The following is a 21,999-nucleotide window of genomic DNA, read 5'->3' as shown; positions in this document are numbered from 1 at the left end:
AAGGAATACCGATCAATGATTGGTAAGTTGCATTATGTAGTGCATAGCAGACAAGATATTGCACATGCAGTTGGCATTACTGCAAGATTCCAAAAGAGTCCAAGAGAATCTCACTTGATTGTAGTCAAGCAGATTCTTAGGTATCTGAAGGGAACAGTTGACTATGGATTTTGGTACCCATACAACAATAATTTCAATCTGAAAGTGTTCACAGATGCTGATTGGGCAGGTAATGTGGATGGCCAGAAAAGCACAACCGGTGGTGCATTCTTTCTCGATGGTAGACTGGTCTCATGGATGAGTAAAAAGCAGAGTTGTATCTCCCAGTCTACAATGGAAGCAGAGTATGTTGCAGCTTTCATGAACTGCACTCAGACAATCTGGATGAAGCATGTACTAGAAGGCTTCAAGAACCCTGTATCTGAACCAGTAAGTATATTTTGTGATAACACAAGTGCTATCAATATATCAAAGAATCTAGTTTTACATTCTAGAACCAAGCATTTTGAGCTTAAGTATCATTTCTTGAGGGAAAAGGGACAGAATAAAGAGATTGCACTGGAGCATGTGTCTAGTAACGAGTAGTTAGCAGACATATTCATTAAGCCTCTCCCAAAGTCAACATTTGTGCATTTGAGAGGTGAATTAGGGGTATTTCCCCTTCAGGAGGTGAACTAAAAGTGATTGTTCCACATCAACCAGGTACTGGAAAGACAAATTTTTGGTTGATTGGTGTGTTGAAGGATGCTACTCCTCAGGGGGAGCAACATGATGAAAAAGAGATGATTATACCTCCACTTTGGCATTGTTGTCAAAGGGGGAGAAGGAGTGAAGTGAAAAGATATCTGCAGCAAATGAGGAGAAGATGTGAAGTAAAGAAGATATCTTTTGTATATTGCCATCAATGCCAAAGGGGGAGATTATTGGCATTATGTGAACCGGCATGGCATTATGTGAACCGACATGAAGACATAACGATATTGTATGTTGTCATTGATGTCAATATGAGACATGGTGTGAACCGGTACATGTGATAGGTGAATAGAGAGAGGAACTAGCATATGTATCAACCGGTTTATATGCCAAAGTGAAGCGATGTATTTGTTAAAGGTGAAATGGCATGTAGTTATGGGAACCGGCACATGGAAGCATTGTATGACTACTGGTTGGTAGGTAGCTTCCACTTTGGGGTTTCCGGTTGGAGTACCTCAAGTCTGTGTGACTCAATCAGTGATCTTTGTGTGATGAGTTAACAGTATGATGGAGGACAGATCATGTTGCCACGTAAGCTCTGTGCGTGTGAAGGATCTTGCATGAAGAAGACTATTCCTATCTACCTCGAGAATGTATGAAGTTTGTCAAACGATGATAACGCGTGATGGGTTATCAGCCACCAAGAAATCGGTGGATAATGGATGATGGAGAATGTCTTGAGATCGATTCAAGATTGTTGCATTTAATGCAGTATGATTCAGTGGTTAGGATCAAACCGTTTGAATTACTTAACCTAATAGGTTTAGGGTTTAGGGTTTTTGCTACCGACCTGTATGTTTCCTATAAGGTCGATGTTGTGTTTCTTTTTGAGGTTGTTGGCAAACGTTGTGAGTGTGTATCCAAGGGAAGTGATATGTAATTCTTGCCAGACCAAAGCAGAGAAGAGATACCTACAAAGTGAATGTGCAGAAGGAAAAGAGGAGCCTAAATGGATCTGCATTAGCATTGAGTGCTGTTAATAGGTCATTGTAATTCCTATTGATCTCTAACCACTTCAACAGTTGTAAAATCCCCTAATAGGGTAGCCTTAACTGGCTTGATTCAAAATCCCTTAAATTGGGTGGTCTTAACCGGCTTCATTCAAATCCCTTAACTAGGTAACTTGAGGCTAATGAGTTCTGAGAAGCTAGAGAGCTTAGGAGATCCTTTCAGCTATTGAGCTCTTGAAATCCTCTAACAAGGTGACCCTACTGGGTTTAACCCTTAACCGGGTGATCCCTAACATGATTGATTCCTACTAGAACCTATTGTAATATCCTTAACCAGACAAGGCTCCTAACAGAGCAAACTTCTAAAGAGTTCAAAAAGTAGCTTGTGGGTATTCATCCCCACCGTGGTTTTTCCTAGTTGGGTTTCCACTTGAAAAATATGTGTGTCATGTGAAATGCTTTTGTCTTGTGATGCTTTGTTTTACTTGTTAAGCACATGAAGGTTCTATGTTTTATGCCTGTCTATAAAACATATTGAACTCACTATTGTGAAGATCTGATGGTCAGGTTTACCTATTTATGCATGAGAATATAATGATATTGTAGTATTGAGCTAAGAGGAAAGCTTATTGAGTGATCGGTTCATGACTGATTGAGCTATATTGGATGTTACCGGTTGCACTCTGTTTTACCAGTATCCTTGTTTTTCAGTCATTTGGAGTATCTGCTGTCAAACCGGTTTTGGATTGTATTTGTGCTTGTACTAATTCACCCCCCCCTCTCAGTACCTATTTGGTACTAGTGGTTCATCATTGAGTTATGAGAAACAAAGTTCAACAAGAAGAAGAGAGAGAAGCAAGAGGGAAAAGCAAGCAAATTTGTTTAGAAGGTCTCAGAGGACATTAAGGCATTAATTGATGTTGCCCCAGAGAAAGGCAGGAAGAGAAAGAATCCAGAAGTACTGATCGAGCCTGTTACAGTAGAGTCTGAATCTGAGGATGACACACCATTGGCATTCAAGAGGGTTGTAAGAAAGAAAATAGAGGAAACAAAAGTAGAAGCTAAAAAGCATCTAGTTAGGAAGGTTACATTCAAAATACTGGCACAGAAGCAAGTACCAAAGGTAACCACTTCAGCAGCATCTGGTACTGCAAAGAGGAAGAAGAAGAATGATACTAATTTTGGTAAGGTTCCACCTAAAACTTGTGCAGAATTAGTAGATGAAATCACTAAGCATGACATATTAAAGAATGTACAATTATACTATGATCATTTAGAAGAGGATGAACAAAGAGAGGTAGAGGAAGTCATCTTATTATACTTGGATATTTATAAGAAAGCCTTAATAGAAATTGAAAATCAAATACCGGCTGAGTTATATAATATGTTAGATGCTAGAATACTATCAGCTATGCAAGAAGATAAGCATATTAAAATTCAAGAGCTATTAACTATTTGTGTTACTATTGCTCGAGATGAAATGGAAAAGACACTTGAGGTGGCAGATAGAAAAGTTTTTCATAGCAAACATAGAATAACTAGTCTGATGCTAGGAAGGGTAAATGAAATAATAAAAGAGACTCAAAAAGCATGGGTTAAATTCATTGGAGACAACAGAGGATTCTTTACTTCACCAGAAACCAAGACAGACACTGTAGACACCTTGGTTGAAGGAAAATGAAAGGGGGTTATGGGTACTTCACCCTCAATTTTGAAAAATATTAAGATAGTGGAAATCAAGCCCCCAGTTGACACAGATGTACAGACAAATATTGAGATACTGGCTAACACAAAGAGTGAACAAGTGAATGTTGTACATGATACTAATGTTGAGGATAACAATCCTCCAGATACAAATGTATAGGTTGAGGTTACATCTCCTACAGAGGAACCAACAGTTACATAGATTTCACCAAGTGGTGAAGCCACTAGTGCAAGTGAGGAAGTTATAAAGGCTAAATCATCAGAAGAGGAGAAGAAAGGTGTAGAGCCCCACCCCAATCAAGCTCTGGTTAACTTAGTTGACCATGGTTGACCATATTATTAAATGCTATAATTCAATAGGATGGGCTATGATAGACGGGTAGATTAGTGGGAAAAGTAATTCAACCAGGTTATGGTATCATTTTACCTTACGGTGCATATTTTGATGTATTGTGGATTTAGATCCTATATGATCCATTGATTGGATAATCTTGATATAGCGTATGTCAGCTATCTTTGAATATGCAATACTTTGTTTTGATGGTAGAAAATTATGGATGCATGCTCTACGAATGATTTAATTCCATGATGATTATGATGATTCCATTTAGTAGATTATTTTATGAGGATGTGATTAGATAATTGGAAGCCTGATTATTATAAATGAAATTGTATGCGATGTTTGAATTAAAAACTTTTTGATAATATTATATGTGATTTTTGGAATTACTAATGTGCAAGTGAGATGTGTAGGAAAATTATTCCATGTGACCATGGAAACTATTTGGAGAATCAAGCCTATGCCTATATGCGATTGTGAAGCCAGGGGTTGTCTATTTGGAGAGACAACACCCTGTTTGTAAATGGGTTTTAATTTGTAAATGTTATGCTTCGATGTATGTTTAATTTGGAAAATTGTTTAATTTATCAATTCCAAAAAAGGGGCATTTGCCATGTGTAATTTAGTGATGTGTAATTCTTTTTGTAGTGTCACTTGAAACATGTGTTGTAGGATGTGTTGGCATTGACATGTATCTTTTGAGGAAATTTATTTTACCAATGCATATATTTTCAATTATCCTAAAATGGTCCCAAGTAAACCTTGGATAGGGAGCCATTAGAAAGGTCAACTTAGGGTTGACCTGTAGGTAAACTTTGGATGGACTTCTAGGGGGTTAAACTAACTTCTAGGGTCAAGTTAGGGGAAATTTTAGTGGGCCATATGATGTGCCTATGGATGAAGGCCAAATTTAGCCATGTGTCCACACCCTAGGGCTTGTTTAGCCTCCCCAAAAATTGAGTTTCCCAAGTTGGCCGAATTTCATCTTTAGAAGAGCCTTCCTAGGTTAAATAACCCTCCTCATGAGTGAAATTTCTCTTCCCCATTCCTTTTACCCCTTTTTGAGGTATCTTGTCTAGAGAGTCTGTAAGGTATTGGGAAGACCAACCAATGAACATCCTTCACCCTTCCCAAGTGGGTTGGAAAGAGTGAGGAGTGTCTTCATAGGGAATAGTTTGGGAGGGAGAAATTTGATCACTCACTCTCCATTTTTGGAGATTTTGAGTAATTTTTGGCAAGTTTTTGGTAGAGGATTTTTTCTAAGTCTTGAAGGAGGAAGATAGGGGATTTGGGAAGCTCTTATCCAAAGGATTCATCACCCTTTTGTTGGCAGATTGAGGTTGGTTATTTTCTAATTCTTGTATGTCTTTGTGTTGTTGAAAGTTTTTGTTACAAGGTGATTTCAATGTTGGTTTCTTTGTGTGTGGGAAGATTGTTGAAGTTCTTCCCTATGAATTTTTCCTTCTTTTTTGGTTATTGTGTTTTCTTGAGTTTTTATGTTATTATTTTGGGAGTTTTTATGGCCAAACTCACCCTTGGGAGGGTAGAGTGGCCTTGGGGGTGAAGGGTTGTTTGATAGTCTTTGAGTGAGAGGCTCTCTTTGGAAGAGAGTGAATCTCATAGGATTTTGTGACCCTTGCTGCATAGTAATATGTTTATGCAATGGGGGTCATAAGGGGAGTTGTTGGCTTGTATGCCTTGGGGGTCATAAGGAATTGTAGGGACAAGTTTGGAACTTGTGGATGTGTTTATTGGAGCCTTGATATGGCATTATGTACTCTAATTATAGAATTCTTCTCGAGGTACTTAGTCCACCTTCACCCCACTTGAAAAGTCACATATGTGATGTTTTTGATTAATTAAAAATAGGTTTTAAGGGACCCGAAACCCAGTTACATATGAAATATATTTAGGGAAGAAACAAAACACAACGGCTGCAAAAAACCAGCAAAAAGACCAGCAACAGAGGAAAGGACAGCAAGAGGCCAGTAAGAAATTGGCCCCAAGTCTAGCATAAACATAAATTTAGAAATTCTTCATGGTTTCTTTTGCATCCTACACCAAAAGCATCATTTCCTTGGCTACTTCTCTCAAGTTGGTATTTTCCTGAGCTATCTCACTTTCTTTCATCTTCATATCCTTCTCCGTCGTAGTCTACCTAGTTCTACGCCTAGGGGTCTGGTGGCTTAGGCTAGAAGTAGGAGCATCTTCAATAACTACTAGGTTCTTCTCCTAGTTTTTCTTTTCCAGATGATTCACCAGTGCATTCATGTTCTGGGAGGAGACTTTAAGAACCTGGAGGCTATGGTCCATAAGGCTTTTCAAGGCTTTCTCATTTCTAGCCATCCGGGCATTGACATTGTCCTTATCCTCCTCCACCCGTTCCTTCATTATTTTGATGACGTCCTCCAGGTGTTTCAGGTCACCTTTTATCAAATCTTTCTCCAGCTAGTCTTCCATTTCCATTTCCTCCTCCACTTCACTATTCTCCATTTCCTCGTGCTGCTTCCCAAAGTCAGACATGTTGATCAGCTTGTTGATCTTAACTTCCAGCTCCCTTTGTTTACCTTGCATGCTGGTAATATTTTCCACCACCCACTTCTGAAAATTGAAGAATTCAAGGGTGCAATTACGGGCGGTATCCAGAATGGTGTCTGCAAAATCCTTGCTTTGTTTTGTCTCCTCCACATTAGGGTTTTCACCTTCCTTAGGCTTCATAGCCTCTTTCTTAGTTTTTGAGCCATCAGGGTTAGGTTGACGATTCTCAGAATTGCCCCCTTCCTCTCCTTCCCCATAATTCTCCTCCTTGTTAATCTCCATTTCAGAAATATTTTCCTTATTCTTTCCCTCTTCTTCCTCACAAAGCACATCCTTTTCTTCCTGGACAATTTCAACCTTCCTTTTTTTATGGGTAGGGGTGCTGGTCTCCCCAGTCAAATCAGAGTCAATGCATTTCTCAGAAATCTAAGCATTGATGATTAAAGGGTCATCCTTGGTAGCCCTAGCCTTATCCTTCATATATTCATAAATCAACAAAATGAGTCCCTGGTGTGCTAGAGTGTAGGAGTTGGGTTTCTTAATATGGTCGGCCAGGCTTTCGTTTAGAGAAGAGGCTAAATAGAAGGGCAAAGATATTTTAACCCCATGGCGGAAGTGGTTCAGGATGGTGAAATGATAATTGTAAATTTTCATAAACTTGCCATCCACAGTTAAATATTCCATTAAATCCCTAAGAACTTTTTACCAGAAAGGTTTTACCTATTGAGGGGTGAAGTAAGATATGTTGTCCTTCTTCTCCAAGTTGCCCTCCTCGTCCTCTATCTTAGAAATTTTTTTGAAGGCCTTAGCAACGTACTTTCTATCCCTATAGAATTTTGTCCCCTCCATCTTGAGTCCTGTGACCTCTGAGATCAAACTTTCATCGATTTGCTAGATTTCCCCAAATAGGGTAGCCCTATTATTGCTCCAGCTTTTAGCAAACCCGTGAGACACAGAGTTTCTACTACCATGGAGCTTCTCCATATAATCAGTGAAACCATGTCTGTGGAGCCTTCTCCACACCTTTCTTTCACTCTTCCAGTGCTCACAACCTAAAGGTTCATTCCTGTTAAGGTTGCCTCCCATTATGCTTTCCAGGTAACAATATCCTCTATTACAACTCTTGGCCCACGTGTAAAACTCTGAATTTCTAGTTTCCCCTTGTAAAGAGTCTCTCACAATTTTAAGATTGCCACTCATGTTCATACGAACTCGGCTATTATTACAATTACCTTTCGCACACATATGATCTTGGTTATGATGCCAAGAAACACTCATCATCTGGCAGTTCATCCGCCCCCAAAATCTGTCATTGGTACTTGCTCCCCAGAAATCAATCATAATATTAGCTTGATCCATTAAGGTGATCAAAATATAATTGTTCCTTAATCTCCCACTTGATGTGATCTTCCCCTATATATTTGATGCCCTTCTCCAAATTAACCCCTTCATTAGCAAGGATATCCGCTACCTTGTTACCCTCTCTAAATGTGTGGGTTATGATAATAATAACATAGTTATTAAGGATAGCTTTAGCATTTTTATAATATTGGCAATATTCCAGGACACTAAACTAATACCTTTGAGGGCTTGTATAATATTTAAAGAGTCCCATTCAAGCTAGATTTTTTTAAATTTGACTTCCTGGGCTAACTAGAGGCTCTTAAGCATGGCCATAGCTTCAGCCGCATGGTTGTTTTGGGTTCCAAAAGGGGAAGCAAAAGTAGCAATACAACTTCCTTGAGCATTTATGATAAGTACACCTCCACTAGCCTTTCCAGGGCTCCCTTTGGCTGCCCCGTCAAAATTAACCTTTATCCAGTCATAATCAGGAAACCTCCAAACATTGTTATCTCTCTTCTTCTTCTTGTCTGATCTGTGGACCTTATGACTTAGGTTCCATTCAGTAAGAATATCTTTTTCTATATCATTCATATCAATAATAGCCCATTGCTGATTATTCTTGTGAGGGATGTTGATGTTCTCCTTTATAGCCCTGCATATTTTTTCAAAGACTACCTAAGTATTACACTTATCTTCCCTAAATATCCTGTTATTTCTTTCTTTCCAAATTCCCCAGCATATCATGGGGAGAGTCGGAGACCATAGGTTCTTAATGATTTGACATTTGGTAGGATAATTCCATTGCCATATGATATCCTTAATGCTTTTGTTCTTGACCCAGTTAATTTTCCATTTTTCCAACATTTTACACCAGATTTCCCTTGTGAAGGAACAATGAAAAAAAAGGTGATCAACTGATTCCCCCTCCTTCTAATAGAGCTCACATCTATTAGGGAATTTGAATCTTTTTCAGATTAAATTATCAATAGTAAGGGTACTATTATGAGAAGCAAGCCAAAAGAAAATGTTGACTTTAGGGATCAAGATGTTGTTCCAGACTTTGCTGTGGATGGGATTGCTGATTTGAGAGAAAGTGTTTTTATAGGCAGAAGCAACTGTGAATTCACCTTTAGGATCACTTTTCCAGAGGAAAACATCATCATAGTTTTTGTTAGGGGAAAAGGACAACAACTCTTTCTGAAGAGAGGAAAAACTAGGATGGATGTCCTCAAGTTTAACCCACTTATTCTCCTTCCAATAGTCACAAACCATCAGCCCAAACCTCCTTTTACATTCTTCAATAACTTGACTGTTGTTTTGATCAAATAGGGCTTCATTCTTCATCCAGGGGTCTTCCCAAAACCTTATTCTGTCACCTTTTCCAAGGACCCATCCTGCTCCAGCTTTTGCAACTTTTATGGATTTGGTTACACTATTCCAGATGAAGGATCTAGCCGAGATATCTTTAGAATTAAGGATTCCTTAGATAGTCTGATTCTTAATGTTTTTGTCAAACCAAATTTGGTTCCAGTCTTTCTTAGTGTCATAGGCTCTCCATAACTGCTTGGCAAGAAGAGCTTTGTTAAAAGTTTTTATAATTTTAATCCCCAACCCTCCTTTGTTCTTTGCTCTACACACCTTATCCCAGGCAATCAGAGGTATTCTCTTCTTTTCTTCCACTCCTAACCATAAGAATCTCTTCTGAATTCTTTCCATAGCTTTAGCAATTTTAGCCGGGATACCAAACAGGCTGAGGGCATAAACAGGGAGATTTTGAAGGTTAGCTTGGAGGAGCTGCATTTTCCCAGCCTGAGATAACATTGAGCCTTTCCAACCTGCAAGTCTCTTATTAATTTTATCAATGATCATATTCCAGAAGGAATTTGGGGGTGCCAACCCTAAAGGAAGACCCAGGTAGGTGGAAGGCAGCGATTCCACTTTGCATCCAATAATAGTAGCAATTTTCTGTTGTCTTTTGACTAGAGTATTCAGAAAGAACATAGCTGATTTGTCCCAATTAACTTGCTAACTAGTTGCCAAAGCATAGAAGTTAAGAGCTATTTTGAAGGCTTCAGCCTCCTTGAATAAAGAATATCCCATGATGATAGTGTCATCAACAAACTATTGATGAGTGCAAAACACATTGGCAGAGGAAGGTTGAAGACCTTTGATAGTTTTGCTTTGTTTCAACTTATGAATCATTCTACTCATACTTTTAGCCAGAATGGTAAAAAGGATAAGAGATATGGGGTCTCCTTGTCTTAGCCCTCTAGAATTTTTAAAATTTTTTGTAGGAGATCCATTAACCAAAATAGAGAACATAGGAGTAGTGATTAGTTCTCTGATTATTTTGATAATCTTATCATCAAAACCAAAAGTCCCCATGATTTTAAATAGAACATCCCATTCAACTCTATCATAAGCCTTTGCCAAATCTAGCTTTATCAAGAAACCTTCTTTCTTTCCACCACTGAGGGAGTGAATTTTCTCATGGACAAGAATGATTGAGTCAATAATTTGTCTACCAGGAACAAAGCCTTTTTTCTCTTCAGATATGATGAAGGGAAGCACCGCCAAAAGTCTAGTAGTCAAAAATTTGGATATTATTTTATAGAAAGAGTTGCATAAGCTAATTGGCCTAAATTTGCCCATAGAATTTGCCCCAGCAACTTTGGGGATTAAGGCAATAAAAGTGGAATTCAATTCCTTAAGGATTCTTCTGGATCCAAAAAATTCTTTCACCGCATTAACCGTATCCTTCCCCATAATATTCCAGAATTCTTGAAAGAGGAACACAGGGAATCCATCAGGGCTCGGAGCTTTATCCCCTTGAAAAGGGAAGACAACTTTTTTTATTTCTTCAGCAGACGGGATGGCAACAAGGGTCTTATTCTGAATAGGGTTTATAATTTTAGGAATATTATTAACTAGATTGAGTTGATGGGTCTGATCAAGGTCCTCATTACTAGATAGAAGCTACTTGAAGAATCTAATAGCTTCATCCTTGATGTCATCCTTATTAAGCAGAGTGTTGTTCTCAACAGTTAGTTTTGTGATTCTATTTGCTACCTTATGTTTTAGGGAAGTCATGTGGAAAAACTTAGTGTTTATGTCCCCTGCCTTCAGCCATATAGCCCTGGATCTTTGTCTCCAATATATTTCTTCCCTAGAAATAATGCTGTGAATGTTGTCAAGGACCTTATCTTCCATGGCTTTGGAATACTTTTTGTAGCCTTCTTTCTGGATGGAAATTTGTATCTGGTCCAGTTCCTCCTTTAATTTTTTCTTTGAATCAAAAATATCACCAAGGACCTTCTTGTTCCAAGTCTTAATATTTGTTTTGACATATTTCAGTTTTTTGGCAACTTTATACATGGTTGTTCCATTAACATCAAGATTCCACCATTCAGCAATGGAATTTTCAAGATTGGGGTGGGATATCCACATCTTTTCAAAACGAAAAGGGAATCTCTGATTATTCTTAGAGTTCTCAGCAACAAAGGAAATGGGATAATGATCTGACCCAATTCTATTAATAACAAAAAGGGAATGACTATGAGAAAGAATCCAATCATTAGAGAGAAGGGCTCTATCAAGTCTTACTTGGATAAGATCATCACCATCTCTTCGGTTTGACCAAGTATATGAGGCTCCATTGAGATCCAAGTCAATGAGAGCATTGTCATTGATAAAGTCCATCAGGTCAGATCTGCTATCTGGTTGAGCTTGACTACCTCCAAATTTTTCTCTATCTTGTAGAGGAGTATTGAAATCTCCCATAACAACCCAACTATGCATACAGAATTTTTTCCTTTTATGCTAAACTTTTTCCTAGAATTTACTTCTAGCAGATTTGGAATTAGGGGCATAGATATTAGTGATAACAAATTCCTTTTCATCAAAAATATTTCTATCTTTTAGGGATAAAATATTGTCATCCACATCTATCATATCTCTAGAGGTTGTGCTTTTATTCTAGAATATTGCAACCCCTTCAGAGGCTCCATTCGAGCTACTGCCATAGACCCCTCCATTTTAGAAAAAACTTTAGTTTCTCCACTTTCTCTTTACTCATTTTAGTTTCCTGAATCAAGATAATATCTGGATTTTGATCTCGAATAAGATTTCTTAATATATCCTGTTTATTGAGACCATTTAGGCCTCTGATGTTCCATGATATTACTTTCATTTGGAAGCCTGGGGGCGGGACTCCTTGATAGTTCTCTGCCTTCCATCAGCTATGTTTTGTTTACTCTCTTGGTCCCTATGCCATTTCATAGTTTTGCATCCTTGTGGGGATCTTGAGCCCCAAAATCTGCCTTAGATCTGGTTCTGGTTTTTACTCCATTAGGACCTCCTTTCTTCTTGGTCTTAATTTTCTTTCCATTTCCTGTTGTGTTTTCTTCTTGTTGTTCTACCCTGGATTCATCTTGTATGTTGCTACATAGCTTTTCTCTTTTCTAGGATGAAGTGGTCATATTTACTTCTATGTTTTGGAATAAAGCATTTAAGTTTTCCTGTGGCGATCCAAACTTATTACTCCTTCCCATATCTATTTCTTGTTCTTGAAACTCTTTCCCTAAACATGGTTCTTCTTTCTCTGATATGGGTTCATATAGTTCCTCATGATGGAAGCCAGTGATATCCTCAATCTCACCATCCTCAAGTGTCTCTGTACTGATTTCATTCTCCTTCTCTTGCAACTAAAGGGCTTCAAAGGTATTGCCTATTTTGATCTCAAATTACATGGCTTCATTCTTCTTGTTCCCCTTCATGGCAGGGTCTTTAATAAGGTCATTGGAGTCATTTTCCTAATTTTTTGGTTTATTTACTAGATTTCCACTTTTTTCTTCTAACTTGTTGTAGACTTTATTGTTATTTTTTTCTTTCCAAACTGGTTTATTAATACTTTTTTCTTTAATCATAGGTCTTTTAGGGTTGCTGGGGCAAGCCTTAGCCCAGTGACCTGCTTTTTTGCAAGAAAAACACACAAAAGGGAGAGATTCAAATTCAATGGCTTGTTCCCATAACCCAAGTTTGGAATTTATATCAATAGTACTTGGGAGATCAATATTCTGTGATATGTTGACATAGATGCATGCATACACCAATCTCTTGCAAGCTGCAGTCATTGGGTCTATCGCAATAAGCTCCCCAAAGGAATTAGCAATTCTTGAGAAAACATCCTCCACCCAGTATTCCAATGGTAGTCCAGGCAACCTAACCCATACCGGAGCAGATTCAAAAAAGGAGTCATTTAGTTCCATGTTAGGGGTCCATTTTCTAATAGAAAGAGATGATTTACCAAACATCCAGGGGCCTCCACTTAGAACTGCTTCCAGATCTTCCCCGCATGAGAAGGAGAACACGAAAAAACCCTGAGGCAGGGCATAAACTTCAACCTATCCTTTCATTCTCCATTTTCTTTTAATAAAGGATCTAACATCCTCGATATTAGGTCGGGGTCCAACAAATTTCCCCACCAGAGAAAGAGTCATTAAAGAAATGCTATGGTCAATAACCAAATCAGGAATCTCAATCACAAGTTTACCTATTCTATTGTCTGATATATCCTTCACAAAGGGGAGAGAAGATTTACCAGTTGGTTTACCAGATGCATGTCTAGCGAAGAGACTATTCCATGGTTTAGGTATTTGCCCCTCCTTGGTTTTTTCTGTATCAATCTGCACCGCCTCGGGGCATGAATCTTGCATATTTTTTAATTTTTCAGGATCGGGAGGAGGGCCCCATGTTCGTGAGTCCCCATCTTGTCTTCCATCCTCATCATCAGATGTTTGTCCTCGAGCTGCAGTGGATTCAGACCCAGAGGAACCAACATTGTTGTTCCCTCCATTTCTCAAATTCAAATTTCCCCCTGCAAACGTTGTTCCCTCTGCTATTCCCTCCATTCTTCTTTACCAAAATCTTGTTGTGTCACATATGTGATGTTGTTTAGCCTTGGGTTGGGAGTATTTTTTTTGTTGTTGTTATGAGTTTTTTGCTTATATGTGTTTGAATGTGTGTTTCTCATCTAGCCTTCATTCTCCTAGCTCGGGGGTGGCTTCTAGTAAGCCTAGGTTGGGAGGTGAGTCTCCATGGTCACAACCTACAAGTTTTATTGTAGGTTTGCGTGGGAAAAGATTGGAAAGGGAGCTATGGTTGAGTCCACTATTATTATTTGTATTTAGTTGCAAAGGAAAAATAAACCTATTTGGCAAGCCCTCATTTAGTAGAGATGAGAGGCTAGATTTTGTTATCTACCTATTTGTATTAAGGGAACCATAATGTAATAAGCACATTTGCTTGAATAGTTTCATTTCAATAAATATAGATGGAATTTATTGAGTATATTATTGCAAAGAAAAGAATAAGAGTAGAGTTATTTTCCCTATTGATATTTGTTACTTGAAATAGATTAGGAATGAAATTTAGTTCTGCCTTATTAAGCTTTTGAAAAAAAATGAAATTAGTTAAAAGTTAGTAGTGTAGTTATGCAAAAAAAAAGAAATGCAAATCTAAATGTTAATAAAGTAGTCACTTTAATATAGTAATGAAATTTTTGCTTAAGTCAATAGTTCAGATACAAAGGAAAAATAAATAGATGTTTTGATTAAGTAAAAGCAGGTATTTGAAAGGTACCCGAACCTTGTACAAGCTAGGAGAACAGAACTGCTAGAAAAAAGTGCCTAATCACTTCAAAAAGACAAAATGATCCCACTAAAAGGGATCAACTAACATAACATATCATTAAAAACCCGGAATAGGCAGTGAAAGGAAAGCACAGAGACAACAAAAAGATAGAACCTAGGACACCAACAGAGACCTAAATACTATTCATAATTTCCTCAGCATGAACAACCATTTGTTTCATGTTGTTCACTGAGGTCTTCAGTTCCTCTAGCTCATGACCTTTGATGTCGCCCTTGATCTTTGTGTTAGCTCTGGTCCTCCTTTCATGACCCTTCTTGTCCATCTACTCTTTATCACCATCCTTCTTAGCATTGTTCTCAAACCTATTTATAAGGATGTTCATGTTGTCCATCGATGATTTGAGGATTTGGAAATTTTGGTCTGCAAAAATAAATAGATGTTAGAGATATCACTAATACTACATTCTATCTTATGGTTTAATGATTTAGAGGATTTTGAGATAATTAGTTGCAACTGTAAATAAAATATCACTATCATATTTTCTATTCTGTAAATGGATGTAAAGTAGCAAGCAAATAAATTTAGATATGGTTACTTTAGATCTAAAGTTATCATTATGATATTGTTAGAAAGCAAATTTATTCTATTCTGTTTATATAATAATATCCTGCTCTAAGTTATGGAAATGCAGATTAACCATGTAAATATATATGTATATATATTAAAAAAAAATGTATACACACACACACACACACTATTTAATTTGAATTGTGAAAAATGTTGAAATTAGGGTAAATATGTGTAAATTGAAGCAATTATGTATAAACAGTGAGCTACATTAGTCAAGCAAGACCACAGACCTGGATCTGAGCAATATGTGAGTATTCAGACCTGTTCCTAGAAGGCCAACCTAAATTATTGGGACCCGAATTCCCGTCACTTTGGTCCTCTACACTTTTCACTATAGAAAGGGGAAATTATTCTTTTTATGAATTATGTTGATCTTGAAAGTTACAGCTTCACACCTATTCTTGTGCACAGTAAAGAAGGGGAAAATGGTTGGGAATAGGGGTTTGCCTAAGTCAAACCCTGATTTAGGAATTAACCTTGAACGAATAATGCAAATACTAAAATAAATTATGTAAATATATATCTCAAAGCTGTAATTGTTCATGATGATGCTTTGTTTCTTGAATGTAATCACTTAAATTGTATGAAATGGCATGAACATGACAAAACACTAATCACACACACATTCTTGCATGTGAATGATGTAATTTTGTGCCACAATGATTGAATGAAGAATATGAAGCCTTGAATATCTTTGAAATTATTGATGAATGATTCACGAATGCAAGAGTACTTGAGGATTGAAATGAATTGATTAATATTTTTATATAAGGGTATCTAGGTCATTTTCCAATTAGGCCAACCTCCAATGGTCATGCAGAGCCACAAAATTTAATTCTTACTGGAGAGACAGGATCCATCTCCCATTTTAAAATAGGGCCCAAATAAGGGGGACCAAGGTAAGGGTGCTTTGGTCCCAAGACCTAGGTGAGGGCGCTCTAGTCCCAAGACCAAGGCGAGGGAACTTTGGTCCCAAGACCAAGGCGAGGGCACTCTGGTGCCAAGACCAAGGCACTAGCATCCTACTCCCAAGACCAAGGTACTATGTCCTGGTTCTTCTTAGTTAGGGACCTCAATGTAGCCCCATGGAGAAGGATACCCCTCCAAGAAATCAATTAGTTGGTGTACATGGCATAAAAACTAGAGATAAGGCACATAATGGACCTAAATATGAGATGAGGAGGGGACACTCTAAATTAGGGGCACAAACATGAGGTGTACAATTTATGACACTATAGGTTTATAATGGACCAAAGATTTTACATTCATGCTCTCAACTACGGAGATGTGGCAAGATAACTATTTGTTGAACACACCATAGGACTGAGAAGGGGGTTGAATAAGTCTAAACCTTCTAATTCTTAGATACTAATCTTCAAACTTTAAATTGCAAGCATATAATCTCAACAATCACAAATTAGGAAAGTATGAAGCACAAAAAATACATGAACCCCAAATTTATGTGGAATACCCAATTAGGAAAATACCACGATGAGAATCAAACATGCACAATATAAATATAATTTATTACAATGTTGCCTTTGGAACACCCTACTCCTGAGAAGATTTATTGAGATTAGGTGCATAACCTTAGGGAAAGATATAAAAAATTTCCAAGAGATTCACTATCTTCTAGCATAGAAACAAATAACTGATTTGGAATGAACAAAATCTCTTGATCATGAAACTGACCTTGATCTGTTGTGCCAAGTGATCAACACCATAGCAAACTTTTATGATTAAAGAAAACAATCTTTGATATCTATCATGCTAATAATATCATCATCAAAGAATTCACCATAGTCTTTCACATATCTCCAATACCAAATATGCTTGTAGGCCTTTCACACCTTTATAAAATCAATCCACACCCATTCCACATAATCACTAATACATCTACACAACTTTATTTACAAGGTTAATCATCAAAACCCTTAACCAGGTTGACCATAAAGAGAATATATATTATTATATAAATTTGGCCACCCATCTAAAATATCAAATGCAATCCACTGCAAGAGATCGAGAAAACCCAAAAATATAATAATACAACATTTCCAAATGATTCCAATGAACCAGACACACTAGCATGTCCTCCAAGATTGGAAATAAAATGAAATGTGTAGATGAATAATGAATCATGCCAACTGGTTGGCCTGAAACATTATCCAAGGCATGAAACTCAATGCAGGTCTACACACACCACAGTGAGACCCAAAACATTAGCTATACACATTGTCCAAAGAAAACCCTGAACAAAAGAATATGATCCAAGTAGAATACAGCACAGTCATATGGAGAGAAAAATAGTTGACACCTGGAACTCAACACATCATAAATTTACTTGCCAATCAAGTTGCCACTTTACAATTGAACTAAAACACTGCATAGATCACAAGAACAAATCCTCCAAACTGCAACACCTAAATTCACCATACCTTTTTCAAACCTATTCTAACAAACAACCTTACTATCAAAAACAATAGTAATCCGCTCAACCAAATGAGCCATAGAGCATCTACAAAATAGATAGTGAAATATAAATGAATAATAGACATCATATGTAGAACCATATCATATAATATTGACAAAATAGAAGAATGCAAGACATTCCTCCACTGAGACATTACATATTGTTTCTTGCATATAAAAGCTTCCATTATACCAATGTTTTGGAAACACCACAACATCTTCATCAATACTAGAACATTTGACACTATACATAAATACTCTTTCCTACATATAGAAACATCTAATATACTATTCTTACTTCCATATCAATACAAGATAGGTTGACATCAATGACAATACAAGATATGTTGATTTCAATGACAACAAGGCACAACAACTTAAGTTTCCAACATTCTCCCCCTTTGTCATTGATGGAAACACATGTGTAGCGCTAATAGAAAATATAAATAAAATCAACCTATATATCTCTCTCCCTTTGACATCAAGGACAAATGGCATCATACTAAATTTTCTCCGCCCTTGACATCAAGGACAAAAAGAACAACTCTAAATAGTTCTTCCTATGATTGAAACTCTTTCTCCTAATGAGAACAAAATATCTTAAAAACTATCAAGAAACAAGATTACTCCCCCTAACAAGGATACCTAAAACATCATCCTTATGTGCTCCCTTTAGGGTAGAAACAACACCAAATCCAAAAAACAAAAGCTGAGACAAATGGCTCCCGCTGGATAGATACACCTTCCCTTTTTGTCACCAAACATTTTTGAATTTTATCTTTAGTCATTTCTTCCTCTACCATGTATGTATTGACTTCCAAACTAGCTGCAACCCAACAACATCTAGGAGTCCAAATAATTTTTCCATCTATATGTATGGACAATTCTATATAGACTTCCAAAACATCACAAATGAAGAAGATAACACAAGAATCTTTGACATGTTGAAAACATCTTTAGTAATAAACTGCAAGAGGAGTCATAAGATTTTCATTTTGCTCTCCCCCTAAGATAGTGCATACTATATAGTTACTAGAAAAAGAATCAACACCACCAAAGGGTGTGAATCCATCCCCACATTTTTCCTCCACTTTTGATTCTTTCACCCACATATTTTGCATCTTCTCCTTTTCTATATTGATATCAATCTTCTTTACCAGACCATTCTTCCCATTTTTTCTCTACAGAATTTGGCAATGTGTCCAAATCTATTACAATTATAACATACCACACCTTTCTACTAAGTACTTCTATTTGTTCTAGCATTCATGTCTCTTTTGGTGCTTCCACTTCTTTTGATAACTCTTTTGAACTCAATATCTTTATCAACCATATTGTTACAAGTATAACAACGTCCATTGAAAGTCTAAACATTACTACTTGTCATGTCTGTGAAGTGTATACCTGTTCCTACAACACAAAACACTCAATAGATCATTACAAACATGGTTAATGAATTTAAAGCAAAGAAAGATAAAACCATAGCTAAGAGATCTATCACCTCCTAGTAAATGTGAGTATGAATTTTTCTCTCAGATTTGGTTATGCAAATTCCAGTGACTTGACTACACTTAAATGGAGGATTTAAATAATAAGTGATGCATTTAAGCTAGAAATGATAATGATTAAACTACATGAGTCTATGATCATGGTAGAAAATAAGCTAGATTTAAGCTAAAATTGAACATGATAACAATGCTAAAATGATAAACTAAGATTGCATATGCCTATAGTAACAATGCTTGAATGCAAATGAGATGGGATTCAGGATTGCTCCAAAATGGGGTCTATTTATAGGATTTCCAAGGCTAGGGGTGAGGTGGCAGGAATCAACGGTCAAGATTAAGTCTGAAGATATCAATGGTTAAATTGGAGGAGGTTTGCAAAGAGGTTGGATTAAAGGGAACATTGTCATCTCCATGGTGACAAGTGTCAAGAGGCTTCTAGAAGATGTTCGATGAAAGGGAACACTTAGTGACAAGTGTCACAAATCTTTTCTCATGAGAGGGAAAAGTGTCCAAGGAAAGGGAACATGGTGGTTAGGATGTGCAAGCTAGGATGGATTTAATTAAACCCAAGGTTAGATGGAATGAGTTAGGTTTATAAGGGGTTAGGTTAGGTGGTTAGAAGTTAGGACAATTTGAATTTAAAAATTCAAATAATAGGAAAAGGCTAATTAATCTCAACAACTCATTATTGATTTGTTTTAATTAATTAGGGGTTTTAGAAGAAATGAATTTGATGATGAATTTGATGGAGGGAATTAATTAATTAAAGGGGATTATGAAAATGAACTTATTAAATAAATCCTTAAATTTATTAATAAGTAGCTAAAAGGGGGAATTTAATCAAATTACTTAGTGAATTCAATTAAATTGGGGAGGGAGATTAATTAAATAATTGCTTATTTAATTAATTATCTTCAGACCATTTTTTAGGTGTATACTTTATGCCCCTCTTTGAAGTGAGGTGTGATGACGCATTGATTCAAAGAATAATCTTATTTTGATGATGATATTGATTTGATAGGATGCCTCAGCTCTTGATTGATATATTGTGGTATGATGATGCCCCTCAGGAGATCAATTGAGATAATTAATCTTTGGAGTTTTTTGAATTTTTGTGAAATTGATATCCTGATAGATTATTGATTTGATTTCTGCAACTGTGGTTGATGAAAATGCGAGTTCTATGATCACAATGATGTGGTTCTTGATGATTGATAAGGTTTGATTGATTAGATTGATATGATCGAGATTCGGTCTGGTTTCAGGAATGACACCTCCTGTATAAGACAAAAATGATCAAAGCATCTGGTTGCAGGAATGATATATCCTGTATAAGACATGATCAGAATGTCTGGTTTCAAGAAAGATACATCCTATATAAGACATGAGAAAATCAATTTAGATGCGATTGATTGGATAAAGAACTGACAATTTGTTGATATCAAGTTGCAGAAATATTTGGATATGCTGAAGTTAGTTCTGATGAGAGGGTAGCATAAGATTTTCACTGGGTTGACAATATCTAGAGAGATATGAGTCATAATTCTGATTGCGTATACACTTGTGATGATACCTTGACGATTCCTGTGATAGATTTAACCTTGGATAAAAGGAGCATGCAAGATCCCATGCAAGAATGAAATGCAAGCTAAAATGCAAATGCAAATGCAATGAGCGGACCGGTCACTGGATTATTGCATTTTTGTCGTCATTGAGCTTTTTAAATGTGGGAAGTGAGTGCAAACATCGATGGTATAATTAACCATGATGACCTGAGCACTGCTTTCTTGGATTTTGATATGGCAAGTTAGCACAAGAATCGAGGTATAATTTAACCAAGATGACCTAAGTGTTGCTTGCGTAAAATAGGAAGTATTAATCATTTCAATATGCAAATTAGAAATCTCTTCGATGATACTTTGATGATCATGTCCCGAGACAAATTTGCACATATTAATGATCAATTTTTAGACAGGAGACAAGAAAAATATCATGTTCCTTCTTTGTTCCTCTAGTCAAAGACATCTTGGAGTCACTTAGAAATCATGATAGAAAAAAATCAATATAGCAAATAAAAGTTGAACAATCATGTTAAAATCATTATCCAAAAGATATCATCCATGTTTTTAGACTAACTTTGTGATAGTGTGATGGTTGATAATTTGATCTCGTGTTCCATGTTGGATATTTCTTAGTTTTTAATTGTCAAGAGTTGTCTAAATGTTTCTTCTACCTGTTTGATTAAGCTCAGAAAGATTGAGAAGTTTTGCCCCTTGCTAAGTGCAGGATTTTGCCCCAAGCCTAGAAACAAATTCGTTATGATATACCCTGATCCAAACCATGGTGAGAGAGCAGCTGTGATGCCTATGTATGTACAAAAGCTTTATTATGCATATGAACAATGCTGATGGAAAATGAATGAATGCAAGTGGAAGGATGCATAAACTAATAGATGGAAGAGCTAGTGGACAGATAGCGCCTGTTTGCCAAGTTTTCACCATCTATTTTTTTTATTGCACTTTTTTCTCATATTTGATTTTTTTTTTTGGATTTTCTGCTTTTTCATTGTTTTTGATTTTTTTTCTTTTTCACTTTTTTTTTTGGATTTTTCTGCTTTTTCACTTTTTTTTGGATTTTTCTACTTTTTCAGACATAGAACTTCTTTGGATGCATGGTATTGATGGGTTCCTCAAGCTGATCTTTGTCCTGTGTTGATAGCTAATATGCTCCTGATCCAAATACTATTGTGATCACAAATGGACCTAACCAAATTGGTTCAAACTTTCCTTTCTTTTTTCGGTCTGCCTGGTTGCATGGATTTTGTTTTAGTACTAGTTCCCCCACTTGAAATATTCATGGTTTGACCCTGTTATTATAGCTCCGACACATTCTTTGTTGATATACCTTTAAATGATCAAAGGTATTTTGTCTTGATTCCTGGATCAGTTCTAACTCTTGTAATCTAGATACTCGTTGTTCTTCCTCTAGGATGAGACCTTTTAATGATACTCGTAGAGAAGGTATCTCTACTTCTATTGGCAGTATTTCTTCTGATCCATAAACAAGAGAGAAAGGTGTGGCACCTGTTGGTGTGTGAATACTGGTATGT

The sequence above is a fragment of the Cryptomeria japonica genome, chromosome 3 (genome assembly GCF_030272615.1).
Source record: "Cryptomeria japonica chromosome 3, Sugi_1.0, whole genome shotgun sequence".
NCBI lineage: Eukaryota > Viridiplantae > Streptophyta > Pinopsida > Cupressales > Cupressaceae > Cryptomeria > Cryptomeria japonica.
This window is presented reverse-complemented; position numbering follows the sequence as displayed.